The following is a 26,156-nucleotide window of genomic DNA, read 5'->3' as shown; positions in this document are numbered from 1 at the left end:
CCACAGGTTAAAATCCCCGATATATCAAATTTCAAGACTATTGGCAGAGAAATTTGGTAGAGACCATTCGACAGACAGACAAGGTCACACATATATATATATACTAGCAGGGGTGCCCGGCGTTGCTCGGGTGTTTGGAGGTGTATGCTGTGCAAAAAAAGCAAAAAAACAAAAAAAATGGTTAATTTTTTAAAACTTTGACCCCTATTATGACCCCTTAAAATTTATTGTTTCGGGCTCAAATCACTTTATTAAGTTAGATCCAGGTTCAAGGAACCTATATCTAAAATTTCAAGTGTCTAGACCCAAAATTGTCGGAGGAGTTTGGTAGAGTTCTTAAAGGTCAAATCGTTGAAATTTGACCCCTTAACAGCCAAATTTCTGGCTGACACCCGTCACATCGATTTTCCCAAATCTTAGTACCCGGTATTTCAAATTTCGAGTCTATAGACTAAAAATTGACAGAGTTATTGCGTAGGGAAATGTACACAGACAGACAGACACACAGACACGTTCACTTTTATATATATATATATATATATATATATATATATATATATATATATATATATATATATACATACACACAGAGGATGTCGAAACACTGAAGGGATTTGAACTTAAATAGATTCTTTATTTTTTAGGATATCTTTCTGTAATTTTTACACTATCTGATTATGAAATTGGGAAACAAAACTATAAAAAAATGCAAAATTTAAGCAATGTTTGTGAAAAATAATGGCTTTTAAATGTTGCCCATTTGTTCCTTATCTTTTCTTCAGTTCTTGCAGGGTTTGGGGTTTTACGTTTCGAGGTCTGCCAGCTTGCAGAATGAAATAATGAAGTTAAATTGCAATCCAGAGATTCTGCAATCTGTCATGAATAATGTTTTGGAAAAGACACAAATATGCGAAGCTGAAAATGGGCAACATTTAAAAGACATTATTTTTCATAAATAAAAATTGTTTGAATTTTGCATTTTTTTTTTTTTTTAATTTCCCAATGTCTTAGACAGATTGTATTCAAATTACAGAAAGATATCATAAAAAGAAAGAATTTATCAAAGTTCAAAACCTTTCAGTGACTTTTTGGACACCATATATATCTTTTCTACAAATATATAAATGCTACTGTGTCTGTATATATAAAGTTCCGCATGGGTTCGAATACCCTGTATATGAAATTTTATGTCTGTAAACCAAAACTGATAGGAGTTTGGTAGGCAAAATTTTTTTTAAACTATAAGCTAAACGGCTTTGTTTAGGATTCTCGGTGCTGGCGCATGAGTCCTTTTTTCTGTTTTTTTTTTTTTAAAGACTTTTTAAATCATTACTTTATATTGGATCCACTATAATAATAATAATAATAATAATAAATACGAACTCTGCATTAATCAAAATATCATATTTAAGCGTATTTTAAGACCGGGCAATGCCGGGCGGCTTGCTAGTATTTAATGTTTTTTTTTTTTTTTAATTATTGTAAAACTAATCGAGAGTTCTAGCATCTCAAGAAAGAAAGAAAGAAAAATGATAGGTAGATAGATAGAGATAGGTAGATACGAGAGATAGATAGATAGATAGATACGAGAGATAGAGAGATAGATAGATACGAGAGATAGATATATAGATAGATAGATAGATAGATAGATAGATAGATAGATACGAGAGATAGATAGATAGATAGATAGATACGAGAGATGGGTTAGCAGTTATTCCTTTTCTGTCTACTGGCAATTATTTGGTAATTGAATCTTCGAAGAATATAAATAGGATAGCAGGTATCTAACATTCCTGAAGCAGCTAGAACGACAGACAAACCGATAGGCAAGGCACATCTTTTCTATCCTCTATCAATGAAGGAAAAGATCCTTCTAGACCGAGGGAATTTTTGTTTTTGTCCCAATTCTGAGTCGCATTTCTATGAGCAAAGTTGGACCCACCCCCAACATTAAAACCAATAGTAAAAAAATTGACAACATTTTTAAAACTGATCGCTATTCAACACCTTTATCCATTGCGCATCGAGTCTAAAACTTTTTTGTAGTTTTGTTTTATTTTCAGTCAATAGTGATTATTTGTTAAGAGCACAGTGCGGTATCTGTTCTAAATACTACAGTTTATATTTCCTATCTAGTCAGTGAAGGAGAGATTTTAAAAAAATAAATAAAACAGAACTTGAACCTAACTCTGCTCTCGTGGGGAGGCAATTAAAGCCAGAGGGCAAAAATAGATATAAATAAACATATATATATATATAAGTTTAATGATTAAAGTTAAATACTGTAGATAAAAATATATACAAATATATTTAAGTTAAGAATTCATTGTTTGAAACAAGGAATACATGGAGAAAAAATAATCCTTAATCCATGGATATTCAATAATGGCTCATATCATCAGAGGAAATGAAATGCAAAAAGTTCAGCTATGAATAAACAAACGAGCCATTACTGAATCCATGGATTAAGGAAATAAATACAATTTGTCTCCGTATATTCCTTGTTTCAAACAAGAAATTCTTAATTTAAATATATTTGTATAGATTTTTAATCTACAGAATTAAACTTTAATCATTAAATTTATACATTGCTCTATTTTTAAATATTGAGCTTTACCTTCTTGGCTAAGATCATCCTTAAAGTATTAACACAATGTAATATCTGACAGGATAATTCACTTGATTTCTAATCTGTGACTTATCTCATATATATATATAATTATTAATAATGACGTCGTTCCTGGCATTTCGGCGAGGAACACAGTGTAGTATCTGTTCTGATACTACACTTCACCTTTATCTGACCTCGATCAGTGGAGGAGAAATCCTCCTAGACGGAGATCATTTTTATTTTTGTTCCTATCCAGAGTGCCTCTTTTTGGGGGAGATGGATTTTCCCCACATCAAAAACCGACCTTGTGTCTAACTCTGCCCTCGTGGGGAGGCAAGTAAATAGGAATAATAATAATAATAATAATAATAATTATAATAATGACGCTTCTGAATTTTTGAGATGAGGATTGGTTATTCGTATTATTTGGATTCATCGGACTACTGTTCTCATCTTGAGTGTCATTTTCACAGCGTTTCGGTCGATGTAACCCCCGACCTTCTTTAGGTGTATCTTGTCGAACTCCGGGATGTTTCTGCCGAACTTGGGAATTTGTGCACAAGGACCCTTGGTGCAATGATTAAGGCACTTGGAAAATCCAGATTATAAATTATTCGATCGGGAGATCCTATTTATTAAAAAAAAAGGAGGATAGACGGTGACAACATACTACAAACCTTAAATTAGTGCATCTATACACCAATTTAATGTTCGTAGTATGTTATCCTCCTTTTTTTAATAAATAGGATCTCCTGATCACCAAAGATGCAATGTAAAAAATAAAATGAAATAAAAATAAAAATAAATGATGTTTTTGAGGCGAATGAGAAATTAAAATATACCCGCTTGGTCTTCTGGCTAGGATTCAAGAGTAGTATCTATTCTGCCCAAAGATAGTATAATGATATCGTGGGGTTTTCGTTTGCACCTTGCGTCCATACAATGGAAATATGTCACAGAGTCCTATAAGGATATTGGAGATAAACCGTAATAACATGACATGAAAAGAAACTGGAATCTTAGGAAGATCTCCATCACGCCATTAAAACGTTGAATAACGAATTCAGCAGCAAATCCTGGCAACATGTTTACCAGAAACAACAGTTGGAATTAAGTCATACACCATCCACTATGACTATGCAATCTGTACAGTTACGTCCCTAGAAGATGGAGCTATTAAACATGATAGTGATATTGGACAAAAAAGAAGAAGTAACCTTAGTAGAAGTTAGTGTCCTCGATGATGCCGGGTTAAACAGATCTGAGAGGGAAAAGAGAAGGAAATACCAAGGTCTTATGTACGACATGAAAAGAAATTGGAATCTTAGGAAGATCTTACATCCCAGTAATTTAGAAACAACCGGACTCATGAAAAAGAATTGCACAAAACAAAAACCTACCTAAGATATATACCCAGTGAACAAAGTGCAAGGGAAATACAAAAAAATTGCAGTGAATTTATTGAAAAAGTCGATTAAAATCGTGTAAAAGCACTTATATATATATATATATATATATATATATATATATATATATATATATATATATTAGTGTTATAATGGAATAATTCCAGGAGGAAATCCGGGTATGAGAGCTTCAATGTGGTAAACAGAGAAATAACATAAAAATATAACACGGAAATTACATAATTGTCGATGCAATAATTTATTTCAACCTTGTGGTATTTTCAAGCATCTAAACTAGACAATTACATTTTTGATATTCAAGAGTATCAAAAATGTAATTGTCTAGTTTAGATGCTTGAAAATACCATAAGGTTGAAATAAATTATTGCATCGACAATTATGTAATTTCCGTGTTTATATATATATATATATATATATATATATATATATATATATATATATATATATATATATATATATATATATATATATATGATGGAAATAGATAAACCATTATACTTAGTTCATGATGACATTGCAGGATGGGGGAGAATTGTAATAACTTAAAAAAAAAAATATTGATTTTCTTTGACTGGGGAATTAATAGGAAGTAAATTTCATCAGGTTATTAAATTGCATCTTAGCTTGAGGCGACAACGTTGCATATTTTTTTATCTTTTCAAGTTTTAGTGAAAAACCACAGACCAACACATCCACATCACCTCATGCGCACACAAGTATAAATGCAGGTACGCACGCGCACACACACACACACACACACACACACACACACACACACACACACACACACACACACACACAGGATGTACGCAATATCGGGTGAATGTCTAACATCTGGTAGGATGCCCCATCCCCGGTTTGAACCAGATAAGGAAATCGAAAAAAAAAATGAGTAGAACTAGATTGCTATAATTATATTTTTCTAGCTATCAAGCTACACTGAGGCTTTAGCATTTCATCCCCATAAGAAATCGTAATACTAGAACACCTAGCCTGACGATTTTGTTTTACTACGATGGTGTCTCCTCTTATCAAGGCAGAAATGCCGCTCGAGGACAACGGTTACACGAGAGTCAGGTGGATGGGGAGACAACACCCTGATGTGATTGTGCAAGGTTCGATTATTTAAGGCGGCGGTCCAACAAGAACTTGTTTCCTTTGTTTATACGGCCATGTTGTAGTCGGCTAGGAAGCATCCTTGCGGTATTTTGTTGTACAAACGGCCAGTTCTAGGAAAGAAACTTTGTCCACGGAAGTTTTGTTTTCTCTGTAGCTGAATTGCGATAAATATATTTTCATAATTTGCTATTATAGATGATCCGTTGGATCAGTACTTAGTATATATAAGTGGATGCCCGGCGTTGCCCGGTCATGCAATACGTTATATAGTTAGGTCGAACACAAGAAAATGTCGATCTATCTATCTATCTAACTGGAGAGATAGATGGGAGATGAATGAGAAGAATGCTGAAAAACTGTCAAACTATGGTAAATCATATTGTAGACAAGTTTACAGGAAGAGCTGGTCAGCTGATCGGATCTACGTGTATGTTACGTGGATCAGGTTAGTTGGAGAGTTGGAATTTGGACGTTGAGCAGGGTGGACGGTTTAACAGATCGCCCCCCCCCTTCACTGGGGAGAGGGCTGACGTGTCTCAGAATGGCGACTTAGAATTAACCAAGTAAAGATTAAGCAAGTAAAGATATTCACTTTCCATTCTTCTGCGATCGACACTGGAAAGTGAATCTATAAATATAAAAGCGAAAATGTATGTATGTATGTGTGTTCGCCTTTTTCTATATATCTACAAAAGGCTTCTTTCAGAGAAGCGGTCGGTCGGTTCACAACTTTTTAAAAACTTTTTATATCACATATAAATCGTAATATCTCACAGTTAACAACGAAGCTCGCCTGTCTATTTAATTTGGTCGATTTCGGGAAGATAAATATTCACTATTTGTCGCTCGCCGCATGTGGGTTAGTCTTTTTCCTATAACATCTTGAGGGTGGGGAAAAAAAGCGTTCAGCTGTAAACGAATACTATCCCGCAGCCAAACTTGACCTCATTAACTCATTAAAACGACCACCTGCTAAATGCAACTAATTAAATAAATTCAAACGTGTTTCCGTTAGCATCTCGCGGTGGGGCAATGGTTAACATTGCACGTTTTTATTTTCACACTTTAATTTACAACTTTGCCTCAAGGGTTCGGGGCCCTGTCGGTGGGGCATTAGAATACGCCGACTGCCCCCCTGCAGAGGGTAAAAGTCCCTCAATGGTGGTCCTGGATATGACCTTAAACTATATCCAGTGGTGAGGCCCCAGCTTGTGGGCTTTGGGGAGTGTGGAGCCACCCTTTAATTACCATTGCTCCCAGGTCCACTCTGACCCGGAGTGGTAGTACTTGTTAAGGTCCCAACTATGGGTTAAATAGAAACCGACTTGAAAACAACAAATATATTCTATTAAAAAGTTTTTTCTTCAAAATCTTTGGATTCGGCATTAAATAACCCGAAAAGGGTTGATATGCCGTAAAACAAAAACAACCAAATCAAGGGTTCGGGTTCGATCCTCATACTTACTTTTTTTTAACCCCCCCCCCAAACACCCGCACAACGCCGGGTACCCCTCGCTAGTAAAAACTATATAAAACCAATCATCGTCTTAGAGTCAATGTATTTCGTCCAAACAGGTTCAAGCCTCCCCCCCCCCAAGAACAAGATGTATTCCAGGTGGACAAGATCAACAACGCATAAAGGTATGTCCAAAATACATTCATCACACACACACACACATACACCCGCATATGAACAATTAGATATGATATATCATAAATAGACAGTAACAACATAATTCTAGGGTTCAAATAGTGAAGAATCACCAACAATAGACATTAAGTGACACGTATACACTTCAGGATGAACCTTTTGTCCAAAGTACGCATATCAACATTTAGACGATTATCTGGCCTTATTTCTCTTATTTCTCTAGTGGTGTTTTTTTTTTTTTCATTTAGCTCTATTAAAGATTAGCGCTTGTTGACAAAAACCCCTTCCTTTAGATATCCCCACACTAAGTGCATCTCTCACATTGAAATGTCTTCGATTGGCTCTTTGGGTTTGAATTATCAAGCCTTGATTCTGATAGTAAATTCGTCCATTTTTTGTACGTATGACGATACTGAATTTTTCCATAATTAATTTTCAGGGAGTTGGAATTTGGACGTAAAAGAAGAGCGGGCGGTTTAACAGGTTGTCGCCCTTTCACTGAAGTGGGAGCTGACGCGTGTGTGAAAAAAAAAAAAGAGACCTAGAAGTAAACCACGCAAGCAAAGATATTCACTTCCCATTCTTCTGCGATCGACTCCTGGAAAGTGAATAAAAACAATATAAACCCAATCATCGTCTTGGAGTCAATGTGTTTCGTCCAAACAGGTTCCAGCCTCTCCCCCTCCAAGAACAAGGTGAATTCCAGGTGGACAAGATCAACGAGGGATGACGTTAAGGTATTCCCAAAAATACACGTATCACACACACACACACACGCACATATGAACAATTAGATATGATATATCATAAATAAACAGCAACAACATAATTCTAAGGTTCAAATAGTGAAGAATCACCAACAATAGACATTTAGCGACATGTATACACATCAGGATGAACCCTGCGTCCCAAGTACGCATATCAACATTTAGACGTATATACATACACAACAGACCTTTTTTTAGAGCAGCATAATACAACAAATACGCTTAAATATGATATTTAAATTTATGCAGTTATTATAGAATCAATATTCTATCTTTCAGTAACAATCATACGTTTTATTGTTTCTCTACTCTTCCTACTCCCACCTCTCGCTCTCTTCCACCATCCCTTACCTTTATTTACGTCATTCGCCATTCATTTCTTATCAACCTTTTATTTACGTCATCAATTCAGCGTACACATTGGCACGAAGCCAAACAAGATCAACGTTCTTCTGATCTTTCGTAATACATCTATATATCTATACATATATCTATCTATCTATCTCTATAATATTAAAACTCTGTCGTTCTTGGTTGTTTGCTTGCGCACTATCCGCCTCCTCTTACTACTACTACTATGCCTCCTCTTCTTGCTACTACTATTACTTCTCTTTACAACTACTACTACGCCTCCTCTTACTACTACTACTACTACTACTACTACGCCTCATCTTCCTTATCCTACTATTACTACTACTGGTTGACATGTATTTTCTCTACTACTAATACTAATACTACTACTAATGAAGAAGTTTTTTTTCAAAAATAAACAATTATAAACAGAATGACTCATAGAAATCTATCTATATTCTTTTTTCATTTTAATATACTTTCATAGAAATGTTTCTGTTATGTCACAAAAAAACTATTTTCTTTATGTCACAAGTGTCATGCTCATACATTAATTCCATAGTTAATATATACTGACCCAGTCTAGTATATATATATATATATATATATATATATATATATATATATACTCCTATAAATTCGTTTTTTTCTTTTGTGTGTATTGATATTAATATTAAAAAAAAACCTCTTTTCTATTTATTTAAAAAGAAAATACAATTTTCTTATATATGGTTCATGGAATTGAATTCACTAGCATAAAATCCAGGTAATTTGCATATTCTTTTAAACATTCATTTTAATTAATTCCCTATTGGTTTTTTCGGTTTTCTTATGGGATGATCATCTTTAGTTAACTATTTATTTATTTTTTTTTTTTTTCGGTTTTCTTATGGGATGATCATCTTTAGTTAACTATTATTCATGCAGATATTCTACATGATTTATACTTGCATAATATTTGCGTAAAAAGCTTACAGTAAGCACAAATTGTTTCCATATATATTTATGTATACGTATATATTTTTCTTTAATCTATCTATCTATAAAAGTGAACGTGTCTGTGTGTCTGTGTGTGTGTATGTGTACATTTACCTTCGCAATAACTGTCAATTTTACGCCTACAGACTCGAAATTTGATATACAGGGTACTGGCTGTTAAGGGGTAAAAGTTCAAATCGTTGAACTATGAGAACTCTACCAAACTCCTCCGACAATTTTGGGTCTAAACACTTGAAATTTTAGATATAGGTTCCTTGGACATAGATCTAACTTAATAACTTGATTTGAGCCCCAAACAATAAATGTTAAGGGGTCAAAGTTTAAAAAATTGATTGTTTTTTTTTTTTTGCTCAACATACACCTCCAAACATCCGGGCAACGCCGGGCTGAAATGCTAGTATACATATAAGACGCTTTATTTCTGAGTTTTCTTAATAATCGAGCACTATATTTAAACAAACGTTAAAAGACAATACCATTTGATCAGACCTTTTTTTTATTATTTTTTTTAAAATTTGTTTTTAAATTGTAAAACCATTTTTTTAAATGTTTTTTTTTTTTTTCAATTTTTCTGATCATCAGCGTGTGGAAGGAAAGGACTGATATAAGTTCCGTGTGTAGTTCCAAGTTGGCCGCGGTGTTGTTTTTCGTCTTTCAAAGAAGATATCTTCAGTAAAGCTGATCCTACCGCCCCCTCCCCCCACCTGACCCAGCCTTGACCACAGAACTGAGCACCCCTCTTTTCCACACTGGGCACTCACAGCTCGCACGCATTCACCTCTGTTACTCCTTGCACTAATATACATGCTAAAAAGATAAGAAAAATTGAAAAAATAAAATGTCTAATCAAGCGGACGCTCTCTATTGTCTTTAATAACGTTTGTTTAAATGAAAGAATGCTGCCTAAATGCACAATATATATATATATATATATATATATATATATATATATATATATATATATATATTCTGTAAAAGTCTGAGGGAGCTACATGACGGCAAAAAAATGGTCGTGTAGCCGAAACAATAATGTAACTTAACAGAAAAATACGGTAATAAAAAATAAAATGTGTATATATATATATATATATATATATATATATATATATATATATATATATAATTATTCAATTTAGGTAAACAAAATTACCATAAATCACTACAATAAACTTACTGTTTCAGTCTTAAAAGATATCGTCAGCCGACAATGAATAACTGGTCTTACTCGAGGCTAGCCATTTAATGAAAATTAAACCAAATAGAAAAAATAAAAAATAGAACGAGAAAAAAATAAAAATTTGAGACCTTTTCTTAAAATTAAATGTCTAACCATGTACGAGTTTCTATTTTGTTAAAAAAAGGGGGGGCTTGTTTAATCAGTTATAATGAAGGTGTCTTTCGTTATTTAAATTATGTCAGAACGCCCACCTGTGTTCTATGATCGGAAATAATGACTCCATCAAATGAAGGCCTAATAGAAAAGGGGAAATATTTGGATACTTCTAACAAATATATATATTTACATGGGGGTCACCACTTATCAAGGCCCAAAAGCCACTCAGAGATAAGGGTTATTGCATGTACAGTAATCAATGAGATAGTATTGTAGTAATCATTAGTGTTGGGGGTTTTGATAGAGTGTCTTACTTAAGGGGGCGGTTTGTCAGGAGTTTGTTTATGTTGGACTTGAAGACGTCTAAGTTGTAGTCAGGTGGGAAACAGGCAAACGGCAGAGAGTTCCACTGGCGTGCAGTTCTAAGAAAGAAGCTTTGCTCATGGAATCTACGTTTGGATTTAGGCAAAGATAAACAGTGGGGAAAATTATTGACAGTAGTTTCAGCCAGACGGGTGTTTCTCGTGAAAGATTGCCGAGGGGGGGACGAGGGATTGTAGCTCAGACGAGCATCTGCCATGGAAATAACGATAAAACAAAGGCAGGCTCGCAACGTCTCTTCTGTGGGAGAGAGGTTGCACGGAAGAGAAAAGGACATCCCCCACTAAACCACGAAGTCTATTTTGTACTCTGTCAAGGCAGGATAGGCTGTTTTTAGCAGCTCCTGCCCAGATGTGGCAGCAGTACTCCATCCTTGGACGTACTTGGCTTTTATACAGATAGAGAATTGCATTAGTAGTGAGATATCTTCTGGAGCGGTAGAAGGATCCCACCATTTCCCAGCATCCCTGAGATTGGTTTCCAAGATGTAAATCCAATGAAACTGTGCGATTATTAAAAGTGTGCTCAATGCAGGACAGAGCTGGTATATAGTCTGTTTATTATACAAACATTATTGGTTACACATGTACATACATGTTTCAGTAGGATTCCAATGCAAAGAGACCGCTTCATCAGACGAAATATCGCTCCTTTTTGGTCCGATGAAGTGGTCTCTTTGAATTGAGATTCCACTGAAACATGTATGCACATATGTAGCCAATAATGTTAGTAAAACTAGGTAGTAAAGTAACGTAATTGCTATATTTTCATAAATTTATTGGGTAGTGAAATAAACTCACTAGCACATGATGCAATGCTCTTTGTGTAAACAAATGGAGCTTAGGCGTTTGAACAATATTTGATCACTATAATTCCATGTACCCACCTTATAGCAACAGCCAAATATTGTAACGGTTAGAAACGTTGATTATTGCCTAGGCGGTTAAGCCTGAGGTAGTTGCTAGTCTAGCCGCACTGAAGAGCTATGATTATATATGTGCATGTGTGATCCACAGACAGACTGTTCCACAGCTCTCTCTCTCATATATATATATATATATATATATATATATATATATATATAAATGTGAGTATGAAAAGTAATATGGTCAAGCTTAAACATGGAAAAGTAAAGGTCTAGTTGTTAAAACTGGAAAAGAAAAGGCCAAGATATTCTAGTAAAAAAAAAAAATAAATTTATAATTTAAAATATTGCAGCATTAAGAATTGATTATATAATGTTATAAATTGAATTGTAAAAAATTCTTAATGCTGTAATATTTTAAATTATAAATTTATTTTTTTTTTTTACTAGAATATTTTGTCCTTTTCTTTTCCAGGTTTAACAACTAGTCCTTTACTTTATCATGTTTAAGCTTAACCATATTACTTTTTTATGCTCGCATTTTTTCTATTGTAATCCATGATTTTTCGAGTCTTCCAATAAATTCACTTCTTTGTTTGATTTCAGTTTAAATTTTTGTCCCCCATAAACATATCATACATATATGTAATAATAATGTACGGCACTCGTCTGCTTTCAATAAAATTCCCCAATTATCTCCCTTTTATGCTTTTATTCTGTCTGTTTCATTTATTACTTCTCTTTTCGCGAGAGCGGTGAATTGGTAGCAACAGTAGTCTCTGAAGTGACGTGGTTGTTATGGAAACCAATCATAAGAAACGCCACTCACCTCCTTATGAATTTTTACGATTTTGAACACCATAACTTTTGTTTTACTGAACGAAAATTAATTTCTTTTTCACAATATAGCTCAGGTGATCTACTGTAATAATTATTTTAAATTTGGTTGAAATATGAGTGAGTGGTGAAGCTTTAAAGCAGTTCTAAATGACTAAAACTGTCACTTAACCATATATTCAAACACTACCATGTTTGAGAGAGAGAGAGAGAGAGAAGGAGAGTGAGAGAGAGAGAGAGATGGAGAGTGAGAGAGAGAGTAATGGAGAGTGAGAGAGAGTAATGGAGAGTGAGAGAGAGATGGAGAGTGAGAGAGAGAGAGATGGAGAGTGAGAGAAGAGTGAGAGAGAAAAGAAGAGTGAGAGAGAAAAGAAGAGGGAGAGAGAAAAGAAGAGGGAGAGAGAAAAGAAGAGGGAGAGAGAAAAGAAGAGGGAGAGAGAAAAGAAGAGGGAGAGAGAAAAGAAGAGAGAGAAAAGAAGAGAGAGAAAAGAGAGAGAAAAGAAGAGGGAAAAGAAGAGGGAGAGAGAAAAGAAGAGGGAGAGAGAAAAGAAGAGGGAGAGAGAAAAGAAGAGGGAGAGAGAAAAGAAGAGGGAGAGAGAAAAGAAGAGGGAGAGAGAAAAGAAGAGAGAGAAAAGAAGAGAGAGAAAAGAAGAGAGAGAGAGAAGGAGAGAGAGAGAAGGAGAGAGAGAGAAGGAGAGAGAGAGAGAAGGAGAGAGAGAGAAGGAGAGAGAGAGAGAAGGGGAGAGAGAGAGAGAAGGGGAGAGAGAGAAGGGGAGAGAGAGAAGGAGAGAATTAAGAACTAATATATATCTTTAGATTTCGACTTGTCTTTCTCTAAAATATATATGTATCCTATACATATATATTGAGACAGAGAGAGAGAGAGAGAGAGAGAGGTCGAAATGTAAAGAGAGACTGAACAAAATAGGTAGATAAATATAGGTATGTAAAAATTGAGAGACAAAAAGATATATAAGTAAAATGAGAGATAGATAGATAGATAGATAGATAGATACAGAAAATAAAGGGCATAGTGGAATACAAGAGTAAATTGGTTATTGGATGCAGAGGAATATTGCGATTGAATCATAGCAGTCGTTTGTGTAGACCTCCATGTGTTTCTGAAAACAAAACAAATAATTGACACATTAGTTGGTTGGTTAGTTGGTTGGTTGTTTTTGTTTTACGGCATATCAACCCTTTTCAGGTTATTTAATGCCGAATCCAAAGATTTTGAAGAAATATATTTTAATAGAATATATTTGTTGTTTTCGATTCGGTTTCTATTCAACCCATAGTTGAGACTCTAACAGGTACTACCACTCCGAGTCAGAGTGAACTTGGGAGCAATGCCAATTAAAGAGTGGCTCCACACTTCCTAAAGCCCGCAAGCTGGGGCCTCACCATCGGATATAGTTTAAGGTCATATCCAGGACCAAAAAAGATAGACAGCAAAAGAGAGAATGCTAAAAATTTTTGCATATCAAGAAATATATATATACTAGCAGGCCATCCAGCATTGTCCGGTCGTAAAATACGCATAAATATTATATTTTAATTCATACAGAGACTGAGGTATATGCATGCGAGTATTATGTTTTTTCTAAACAGTTCACTTCTTGTAAGTAAGTAAAAAAAAAAAAATACTCGGAACCAAAGTGAACCAAGTACGATAACCATTAGGCCGGCTTAACGCGATCTTTAAAAAACGTTTCTAAACCTACTTATTTTTTACATAAATGTCACGTGAACCATTCACACATGCGCATTAGTGGAACGATCAGCAAGCAGGTAAAAATCTGACTACCCCCACGCACCAATTTTTCAATTTTTACCTTTTAACAGCCGGTTTTTCCGGATGAAAATCGATAAGTTTTTCACATGTCTGAATATCCTATATACCAAATTTCAAGTCTGTAGATCAAAAATTCGTTGAGTATACAGGATAAGAAGTGACCTCACACACATCCTCATATATATATTTAGTTGAGATGGTAATTAATAAAAACTGAAGAAAGTGCTCAATACTGTTGTAGAGCAAATATGCGTTTTATTTTTTATTACCGTATCTTTCTGCAGAAAGCTACGGTAATAAAAAATAAAACGTGTATATATATATATATATATATATATATATATATATATATATATATATGCGTGTGTGTGTGTGTGTGTGTGTGTGTGTGTGTGTGTATGTATGTGTGCGTACTAGCAAGCTGCCCAGCATTGCCCGGTCGTAAAATACGCTTAAATATGATATTTTTATTAATGCATATTTCATATTTATTATTATATTATACTGGACCCAATATGTATTAATGATTTAAAAAGTAAAAGTAAAAAAAAAATAAAATAAAATAATAATAATAAAATAACTCGTGCACCACCACCGAGAATCGAAACCAAAACGTTCAGCTTACGATTTACTTTTTCCTTTGGCGTTAATGCCTGAGCTATGAAGACATGTTTTGTGCAAGGCTAAAATTTAAAACATAAACCAATAGCTATTACGTCATGCATGCATATTCGTAATGCCGTCGTTTGACCTTCACCTGGCAAATTCCATTTCTTTAATTTTCACACTTTTGCGCCGATTTTCCTCAGCTAAAACCCAAATATAAAATTTCGCATGGGTTCGAATATCCTATATATTAAGTTTCATGTCTGTAGACCACAAATTGAAAAGGGGTATGGTAGGAAAAAATGTTAAACAAATATATATTACGCATACAATTGTATTTTCTTTTTAAATGAATAGAAAAAAGGGGTTTTTCATATGAATATCTATGCACACAAAAAAAAAAACTCATTCATAGGAGTATAGATATATATACTAGCAAATGTACCCGGCGTTGCAGATATTCTACATGATTTATACTTGAGTAAAAAGATTATAGTAAACACAAACCTCTTATATATATATATATATATATATATATATATATGTGCGCATATATATTTGTTTAAAAAGTTTTGTCTACCAAACTCTTCTGTCAATCGTAAGCTAAACGTTTTGGTTTGGATTCTGGGTGGTGGCGCACGAGTCATTTCTTTTTTAACTTTTTAAATCTTTACTATATATTGGGTCCAATATAATATAATAATAAATACGAAATCTGCATTAATCAAAATATCATATTTAAACATATTTTACGACCGGGCAATGCCGGGCGGCTTGCTAGTATATATATATATATATATATATATATATATATATATATATATATATATATATAAAGAATCTTTGGTATTTCTCTGCTGCCTACTCTCAGTGATTTTTTCGGTAATAGAATCGTTTCTCCTAACATAGAATGCCAGGTATCTGACATTCTCGAAGACGCAACCCGCCTGGATTTCTTTGCTGAAGATGAGAAGCAGGCAGAGAGAGAGAGAGAGAGAGAGAGAGAGAGAGAGAGAGAGAGAGAGAGAGAGAGAGCACAAATCAAAATGGCCGGATAGAATTACGCGCTGTAAAATTTGCCGTGACTTTCATTGCTTTAAATTAGTTTATCCCTGCTCCTTTCGCGTTGTCGATATTGTACCTGAGTGTGAGCTCAGTTCTATATTTACCTAGTTTCTACCGTTGCACAGTTTTGTTTTTACCTCAGTTGACGTTTTCAGAAATCAAGAGAGACCTTCCTAGGGAATAACACTTGATCTCTATATAAGCCACATAGATAACCGAATATTCCATTAGAGTTCTCCTTTACATCTAAATACTGAAAATGTTAAAATGAAAGCGAGTGTTTGAAAACTGTGTTTTAAAAATAAAAGCAAGTGTTTGAAAACGCTGTTTTAAAAATGAAAGCGAGTGTTTGAAAACGCCGTTTTAAAAATGAAAGCGAGTGTTTGAAAACGCTCTTTTAAAAATGAAAGCGAGTGTTTGAAAACGCTCTTTTAAAAATGAAAGCGAGTGTTTGAAAACGCTCTTTTAAAAATGAAAGCGAGTGTTTGAAAACGCTCTTTTAAAAATGAAAGCGAGTGTTTGAAAACGCTCTTTTAAAAATGAAAGCGAGTGTTTGAAAACGCTCTTTTAAAAATGAAAGCGAGTGTTTGAAAACGCTCTTTTAAAAATGAAAGCGAGTGTTTGAAAACGCTCTTTTAAAAATGAAAGCGAGTGTTTGAAAACGCTCTTTTAAAAATGAAAGCGAGTGTTTGAAAACGCTCTTTTAAAAATGAAAGCGAGTGTTTGAAAACGCTCTTTTAAAAATGAAAGCGAGTGTTTGAAAACGCTGTTTTAAAAATGAAAGCGAGTATTTGAAAACGCCGTTTTAAAAATGAAAGCGAGTATTTGAAAACGCCGTTTTAAAAATGAAAGCGAGTATTTGAAAACGCCGTTTTAAAAATGAAAGCGAGTGTTTGGAAACGCCGTTTTAAAAATGAAAGCGGGTGTTTAAAAACGCCGTTTTTAAAATTAAAGCGAGTGCTTGAAAACGCTGTTTTTAAAATGAAACGAGTGTTTAAAAACGCTGTTTTTAAAATTAAAGCGAGTGTTTGAAAACGCCCTTTTTAAAAATGAAAGCAAGTGTTTGAAAACGCTGTTTTTAAAATGAAAGCGAGTATCTGAAAACGCTGTTTTTAAAATGAAAGCGAGTTTTTAAAACGGCGTCTTAAAATGTAAGCGAGGTTTGAAAACGGTGTCTTAAAATGAAAGCGAGGATTGAAAACGGTGTTTTAAAAATGGAAGCCAGACTTGAAAACCGGTTTTTAAAATAGAAACGAGTTTTGAAAACGGGGTTTTAAAATGGAAGCGACTTTTCTAAAACGGTGTTTTAAAATGGAAGCGAATTTTCTAATACGATTTTAATTAATTCCCTATTAGTTTGTTCGGTTTTCTTGAGATGATCATCTTTAGTTAACTATTACGGGTAATTATATTCATGCAAATATTCTACATGATTTATACTTGCATAATATTTACGTAAAAAGTTTACAGGAAACACAAAATTGTTTCCATATATATTTATGTATACGTAGATATTTTTGTTTAATCTATCAATATATCTATAAAAATGAACCTGTCTGTGTGTCTGTACATTTCCCTACGCAATAACTGTCAATTTTTAGTCTACAGACTCGAAATTTGATATACAGGGTACTGAGATTAGGGAAAATCTATGTGATCGGTTTTCGACCAGAAATTTGGCTGTTAAGGGGTCAAAGTTTAACGATTTGACCTTTGAGAACTCTACCAAACTCCTCCGTCAATTTAGGGTCTAAACACTTGAAATTTTAGATATAGGTTCCTTGAACATGGATCTAACTTAATAACTTGATTTGAGCCCCAAACAATAAAATTTAAGGGGTCATAATAGGGGTCAAAGTTTAGAAAATTGACCGATTTTTTTTTTTTTTTTGCTCAACATACGCCGCCAAACACCCGGGTAACGCCGTGCTGAAATGCTTGTCCCAAATAAAGGGGCGTCGTAGGCAAATATATATATATATATATATATATATAGAAAGAGAGAGAGAGAGAGAGAGAGAGATTATGAAAAAAGTACACCGTTGTAAAAGATCATTCAATTAATAACCGGTAAAAATTTCGTATTGATTGGATAATTTCTTGATGTTTGGTAGATTTTTAAAGAGAGACTCCACCAAAAAAATACTTATTCCCTTCTTCCGTTTTGGCCGGGCCTAGTGTAAATCTATAGTATAAAGCTGAACGTCTGTGTATGTGTGTGTGTGTTTATGTGTGTATGTGTATGTGTGTGTGTATGTGTATGTGTATATGTGTGTGTGTGTGTGTGTTTGTGTGTGTGTGTGTGTGTGTGTGTATGTGTGTGTGTTTGTGTGTGTGTTTGTGTGTGTGTGTGTGTGTGTTTATGTGTGTATGTGTATGTGTGTGTGTGTTTATGTGTGTATGTGTATGTGTGTGTGTGTGTATGTGTGTATGTGTATGTGTGTGTGTGTTTGTGTGTGTGTGTGTTTGTGTGTGTGTGTGTATGTGTGTGTATGTGTGTGTGTGTGTTTGTGTGTGTGTGTGTATGTGTGTGTATGTGTGTGTGTATGTGTGTGTGTGTGTGTGTGTGTATGTGTGTGTGTGTGTTTGTGTGTGTATGTGTGTGTGTGTTTGTGTGTGTATGTGTATGTGTGTGTGTGTGTTTGTGTGTTTGTGTGTGTGTGTGTGTGAGAGTGTGTGTGTGTGTCTGGTCACGAATAGGCTTTTATATGATTGACTATTATAGAAAACTGATCACATATAATGATAGAAGATGTATCGAGACACAGGAATGAGTATGTTTGATCGGGCATAATGATGATTCATTAAAATTCTGGGGTTTGCGTACGCGCCTGGTCCACAAAGTATGGAAATAAAAACTTTAAAAATTAAATAAAAAAAAACGTTTACAAGTGTTTTTGATATAGATGTACATAATAATACTTTGATAAGTATGTTTTAACTTAAATAGGGATGGTATAATAAAATTGGGGGATCTCCGTTCGCGTTTGCCCGCCATAGATTGGAAATAGGCACAAACTTTAATAAAGACTTTTCATATCTATCTGCGTAAGTATACTTTGATAATTATGTTTCTGTTTGAAGAAATGTGGTATAATAAAAATTATGGGGTGTTCGTTCGCGCCTGACCTCCATAGAATGGAAATATGTCACAAAGTTTGACAAGTTTTTTTTTAATATAGATCCACAGAATATTGTGATAAGTGTTTCAGTGTGAATAGGTATGGTATAATAAATTATGGGGTTTATCTATTTTATTTTTACTTTCATCGCATTTTGCTTTGGTTTTGATACCCCCAAATTCGAAGCTATCTCTTTACAACCCTTTCTTTTCATAGCCTATCATACTTTCATAAATCAGAGTCCATTTTCTGTAGGCTGTTTTTAAACCTAGTCAACGAAGGGTACTTTTGCTAGTATATATATATATATATATATATATACATATATATATATATGTATGTGTGTGTGTGTGTGTGTGTGTGTGTGGACTTGCAGGGTGACCCGACGTTACCTGGGATTTTTTCACACTTCCATATTCTTATTGTCACCGAAATCGATGAAATTGCCCCTTTTTCAATCAAATCGATTCATTGCTTGTTTTAATTGGGGACCCATCGTGGTGCACCGGAGGGAGGCTCGCGTGTCTCTCGCGGTGACTTAGTTTACCATAGTCTACATTGCACTGTAGAGAACTTGCTGTTGATTTTATAAAATCATTTTATATATAATGACTTGAATTAAAGTTTAATGTGAAAAAATCAAGTATCATGGTTTAAAAGGTGCTTATCTATAATAGTACCTATTTACTATGCCTCCCCACGGGACAGAGTTAGACACCAGGGTCGTTTTTTAACGTGGAGAAAAGGTACAAAAATAAAAATTGTCTCAGTCGTGAAGGATTTCTCCTCCACCGAAAGAGAACAAGAAATAGAAGTGCAGCACTGCAGCATCTGAAGAACAGATGGTATTTATTTGCTCCCCCACCGAGCAAATTAGGCACAAGGCCGATTTTTAATGTGAGGAGTGAAGGGAGGGGGAAGGGAAAAAGGGGACCAGCTCCCGAGAGGTGGGAAATGGGAGCTGGTTAAAGGTCAGGCATGTGGGGTTGCCCCCACATCTGGTCTTTGCTAGTCATAGCTAGTCATAGCTTGCAGTATCTGCCGGAACAGATGGTATTTATTTGCTCCCCCACCGAGCAAATTAGGCACAAGGCCGATTTTTAATGTGAGGAGTGAAGGGGAAATGGGGACCAACTCCCCGGGGAGTAGGGGAGCTGGATAGTGACAATTGGTATGAAGGGTTGCCCCTACATTGACCAAGGTCTTATATGTGGAGTTGCCCCCACATATGGTCTTTGCTTGCAGTATCTGTCGGAACAGATACTACACTTTGATCTTGTCCCGAAGGCCAAAGTAGCGTAAACTGTTTCTATCGAAAATAAAGTGCACTGCTTGAGTGTGATTTTCACAACGTTTCGGTCCATGTAACCTCCAACCTTCTTCAGGTGTATCTTGTCGAACTCGCGAATTTGGACGCAATTTCGAACGGAACCCTTTATTTACTTCATGGAGGTAGCATGCTCTTGTTCCGTCAGCCATGACTGGACAGAGGTTGGTTCTAAGTAATTCGCAATTGTATTTTTCGGTCACCCACACACTCTTTCAACCTTCAGTAAAATATGTCATTTATAATTGATTTTTCCAAGTAATCTAACCACTGGGACACGGGTCTCCTAAAGGTTGAAGGTTCAATCTCCAGTGTGGGCGACCGAAAAATACATTTGCGAATTACTTAGGACCTCTATACGGGCATGCCTGACGAAACAAGGTCATTCTACCCCCGTGAAATAAATAAAGGATTCTGTTCAAAACTTCGTCCAAATTCCAGAATTCGACGAAATACACATATGATTTTTGGAATATGACATCTTCGTACGGTAACAGGTACGTACATAAAAAAATGTTATTTTTAAGAAAGTACAGAGCGTAGTATACACACCAACTTCGCCATGTTAAGAACGGCTTTCCGAATAAACACACACAACCTCGAAAGCCGTTATTAACATGGGGAGTTTGGGGGTGTTTATACTACGCTGGGTATTCTCGTAAAAAATAAAAAATAAAAATAAATAAATAAAAAAATAAAAAATAAAAATACCAAAATTTTTTATAGGCACAAATGTAAACAAACACCAAAAAACTATTGTACGTACTCGTAATGGAATGAAGTTTTCATGAAAAAAAAAAAAAAAAAAAAAAAAAATCGCTTAATTTGATCAAGTTTTTTTTTTTTTTTACAGGGGAAAATCAAATTTTAATAAGATCGATTGTTACAAATTTCCACGGACGACGATGGGTGCTTTTAAAACGAATCAGCGATTAACAAAGGAGAAAATGAAAAAGGGATTAAAAAAAAATAAAAGACAAATAAACCCTGTAAAATAAGTGAAAAAAAAACCTTAATATTTATCTAGGTATTTTTTCTGCTCATGTTTCAAAATAATCTCTTCAAATTTTGACAAACATTAAGCGATGATTGGAGTTATCTCCCCTGGCGCCCGCTTCTCATCCGCGAAAAAAACAAAATGGCCGCAACATAATCGAAATAATTAAAGTTTGATTTTCCTCTGTAAAAAAAAAAAAAAAAATTAAAAAAAAAACTACTTGATCGAATTAAATGATTTTTTTTTTTTGTATGAAAACTTTATTTCATAACGAGTACGTACAATATAATATTTTATTTTCATATTTTCAATGTCTTGATTAAACTGTGCAAGTACCCTTAATAGTCATGTCGCAATTAATGAAATATCACTGCATTATTAAATAAAACGTGTATTTTGATGAATCAACGATTCAGTGATGTCCGCCATTAATTGTAACAAGATGGGCTACATATGTTTCCCGACTTCATGTTGCTTATGTATAAACTTGAAAATTTTCTTCGAAAACTACATTTGATTTTCTATGTTATCGTTTCTGTAATTTTTGGATATGTTACTAATTTCGACATGACATTTTTTTTTAATGAAATTCAAGATTGCGATTTTTGATTGGGGGGGGGGAGGTTCAGAGACAAAATTATGGACAAGCATTCCATATTTTAATGTGTGTATATATATATATATATATATATATATATATATACACACACACACTAGCAAAAGTACCCGTCGTTGACTGGATTCAAAAACAGCCTACAGAAAATGGACTCTGATTTATGAAAGTATGATAGGTTATGTAAACGAAGGGTTGTAAAGAGATAGCTTCGAATTTGGGGGTATCAAAACCAAAGCAAAATATGATGAAAGTAAAAATAAAATAGATAAACCCCATAATTTATAATATATTACCTGTTCACACTGAAACACTTATCACAATATTCTGTGGATCTATATTCAAAAAAACTTGTTAAACTTTGTGGCATATTTCCATTCTATGGAGGTCAGGTGCGAACGAACACCATAATTTTATTATACCACATTTCTTCAAACTGAAACAATTATCAAAGCATACTATCCAAAGCAGATAGATATGAGAAGTCTATTAAAGTTTGTGCCTATTTCCATTCTATGGAGGCCAGGCGCGAACGCAGACCCCACAATTTTATTATACCATCCCTATTTAAGTTAAAACATACTTATCAAAGTATTATTATGTACATCTATATCAAAAACACTTGTAAATGTTTGTTTTTTTTCCATACTTTGTGGACCAGGCGCGTACGCAGACCCCACAAATTTAATGAATCATCATTATGCCAGATCAAACACACACATTCCTGTGTCTCGATACATCTATCATTATATGTGATCAGTTTTCTATAATAGTCAACCATATAGGAGCCTATTCGTGACCAGACACACACACAGACGTTCAGCCTATATATATATATATATATATATATATAGTAATTTATAAAATCTATATGGCGATCAAGCTTAATCGCCATATAGATTTTATAAATTACTAACTAGCTCTACCTATGTATTGAGCACTTTTGAAGTAAATACTTACAGTTTACGCATAAATCTATACTTTTGTATATTAATTTTATGTGAGTAAATGAAGTAGTTCTATATATATATATATATATATATATATATAGAGAGAGAGAGAGAGATAGAGAGAGAGAGAGAGAGAGAGAGAGAGAGAAAGAGAGATAGACAGACAGACAGACAGAGACAATTTAATATATAATCGGCTATATGTCTGTCTGTCGGTCGGTCTGTCTCAATATTTTCAAACTCTGTCTCCTCTGAAACCAAAAGTCGCAGAGTGGCGCTAGGAGTCTAAAATTATTAGATTTTTTTACGAGTCGTCCTTTTATGGGTATTTAACCGATAAAAATAGTTTTTAATTGGACAAAAACAGGGCAAAATTTAAAAAAATTGTTAAACATTTTATACATTCATCGTAATTTATTTTTATATGCGCGTCGCGTCACCTTGGTACAGTGGTAACGTCACCAGCTTTGAATGCTACAGTTTTGTTTTCGGTTTCGATTCTAGCTGGTGACACCTAAATATTTTTTTTTCATTACTTTTGAAATCACGACTCTATAATAATAGATACGAAATCTGGACAAATTAAAATATATTTAAGCGTATTTTACGCCCCCCTCCCGCTCGCCGTTAATAAAACATTAACAAAAGTTATAGCTAGTTGAATGTATACACGAAACCAGTTGGTTGGGAAATGATATACAAATAGATGAAAAAGGGAGACAACTCCAAGTTTGACCATTTTTGGTCTGGTGTGATTTGTTTTACGGGTATCCAAAGAATTTCAAAACTTATGCAGTTAGTCTCGAGTATTGACAGAGAATCCTGTCCTAAAATTGGCCGAAGTCTACGTGATAAGGATTAGGTTAAGATCAGTGGTTAAAAAAAAATGGTAAATTTGTAGAATATCAATTCTGTGAAATTACAACGCCCCCCCTCCAAAAAAAAAAAAATTGGGGCTGTTAACTACATTTTCTACCATTAACTCCAAGTTCAACTGGCAAGGTAAAAAATTACATGTAATCACTTAAAAAAAAAAAAAAAAAAAAGGCCCCCCCCCATTTTTTTTTTAATAGAGGAGTCACCACATACCAAGGTCCGGACGCCACTCGAGGATAAGAGTTAATGTGTCACTAGGATAAAATAGTTAGTAGTGGTATAATTTATTATTTAAGAGGACGGTTCAATAAGAACGTATTTACGTTGGTTTTGACAACATTGTAGTCAGCTGGAAAGCAGACCAGAGTTCCACAGACGGGCAATTCTAGAAAAAGTTTTGTCTGTGGAATCCACGTTTAGGTTTAGACACCGATAGAGAGTGGGGAAAAGTTTTGATAGTGGTTTTGGCTAAACAAGTGTTTTTTTTTTTTTTTTTTTTTTTTTTTTTGTGTGTGAAAGATTGGCAAGGGTGGCATAGATTGGAGTCCAGTCGAGCACTTGCCATGAATATAACGTTAAAGCAGAGACAATCTCGCGACATCTCTCCTGTGGGAAAGAGGTTGCAGAGAAGAGAAAAGGGCATCACCTACTAGACTTCCTCAAAAAAACAGAATTTATCTCGCATAGTTAAAAACAAAAATAAAATAAAAATGTTTTACTGCGCTTTAAATGTTAGAGTGGCCCGGAAGGGACCATTTAAAAAAAAAAATTTTTTTGATTTTCTTTTTTCCTCGTCCAAATTTTCAGGATGTTCATTTGTAATCACCTAAAAAAGTCATATTTCATTTTAGGGATAAAGGGGTGGTTTTGGCTACAATAATACTAAATTTTAGCTCTTCAAAATATTAAGCTGAACCTCCCTACCTCCCCTCCCCCCACACAAATAAAAAGAAAAGTGACTTTCAAAATCGTAAACTGCTTCGGCCATTTCCGGGACTGACTCGGGATTCTCCGTCAACATTCGGAACCGACCCCGTTAGTACTAAAAGCGTTATAAGTAACCATTTTACGGCATATTAATTAATTGTCGACCAAATGTTTGCTTGTTTTTTTCCCCAAATTTTAAAATAAAAAGGCAAATATTTGATTATAATAAAGTGGTTAGCCCCGAAAATTGCTGCAAAATTTTTATCGACTAGTTTTGTTTGATTTTTTTTTTTTCAAGCGGTGACAAGGCAAATTAATCCATCGTATTAATTTGTTGTCCGATTTTTGCGGATTTCTTTTTCATCATTTTACAAATATTAATTCAAGAAATTATTACCATCCGTCTTTATTGAAATTATGGAAAATTTTTACTTACTGTCTACCTTAACAATCACCTTTAAAATGACGAGCGCTTGCGCGTACAAAAATGGCTACTACTTATAATATAAAGACTTACATTGCTTAATATCCAGAAAACTACTTGTTTGCGTAAAATATGAATGCGATATTCGTTTTAAAATGTTCATTAAAAAGAAGCCACAAAATCAGACAGCAGACGGTGGAATAATTTGCTCTGTAACCGCTTGGAAAATCACATGAAATCAGTCGATAAAATTTGCCAACAATGTTGGGAGTTAACCGTTTCAAGATAAGCACGGATTTTTTAAAAAAATATATAATGTATTTTTTTTTTTAATGTAAATAAATATTTTTAAAAAATGATTTTGAAAGAAAACGTACCTCGAAAACTATGAGAAGTAAAAAGTTTTTTCGTTTTTTTTTTTGTTTTTGTTTTGTTTTTGCAAAGACCTACCTCAAGAGGAAGAACTCAGACAGCCATGAAAAGCGTCCAAGACGAGAAAAGCCTCTCTCACTACTGCCAAAAAAAATTCCTCACCCACCTACACTTCGTTGGGTGAAACCATTTCACCAAATGGGTAGAATCTGCTTCTAGATATGACCCCCACCGGTATTTTTCGCAAAAAAAAAAAAAAAAAAAAAAAAAAAAATGAAGAAGAAAACTTATAACACCTGGAGGTTGAGAAAATGAGACTCTCCCTTTCCTTAAGCACGGCAGGCTTCTTTTTCTCAAGTTAGCTCTATCCCCCTTCCCCTCCGCAAAAACTTTGAAATTGAGAGTTCAGAGTTCAGAAGTTCGCCCTTCCCATTTTTCTATCGAGCTGACATGGAGAAAGAAACAGAGAGAGAGAGAGAGAGAGAGAGAGAGAGAGAGAGAGAGAGGGCAAAGATAGACAGGGAGAAAGAAAGAGCACGGGGGATGGATAGAGAGCGATATCTATATCCAGGCAATGAATATAAGAATCTCATTTTTGTCTGCAACCGCCTCTCCTTCACCCAGCCGCCTTTTACTCCCGAAGCAAAACCGATTCTCGTCAGCTGTAAAGATCTTTTTTACCTATGTTCTGAAAAAACGAAGAAGCGATAATGATGCAGAACATGATTTATGTTTTGGCCA

General features: G+C 34.5%; 1 protein-coding gene across 1 annotated transcript in view; it reads right to left on the bottom strand.

Annotated features, from left to right (window-relative positions):
• LOC145268689 (uncharacterized) overlaps positions 1–25,627 on the bottom strand; it is a 1,072,728-nt gene extending 1,047,101 nt beyond the window's left edge. Inside the window, exon 1 of the mRNA XM_080124201.1 lies at positions 25,494–25,627. The gene's annotated coding sequence lies outside the window, so the exon portion shown is untranslated. The remainder of the gene's footprint in view (positions 1–25,493) is intronic.
• Between the last annotated feature and the right edge of the window lie 529 nt (positions 25,628–26,156).

The sequence above is a fragment of the Euprymna scolopes genome, chromosome 44, assembly GCF_053919585.1.
Source record: "Euprymna scolopes isolate OS-2025 chromosome 44, ASM5391958v1, whole genome shotgun sequence".
Lineage (NCBI taxonomy): Eukaryota > Metazoa > Mollusca > Cephalopoda > Sepiida > Sepiolidae > Euprymna > Euprymna scolopes.
Note: the sequence above shows the minus strand (reverse complement) of the source record. Positions and strands in the feature narration are given on the sequence as shown.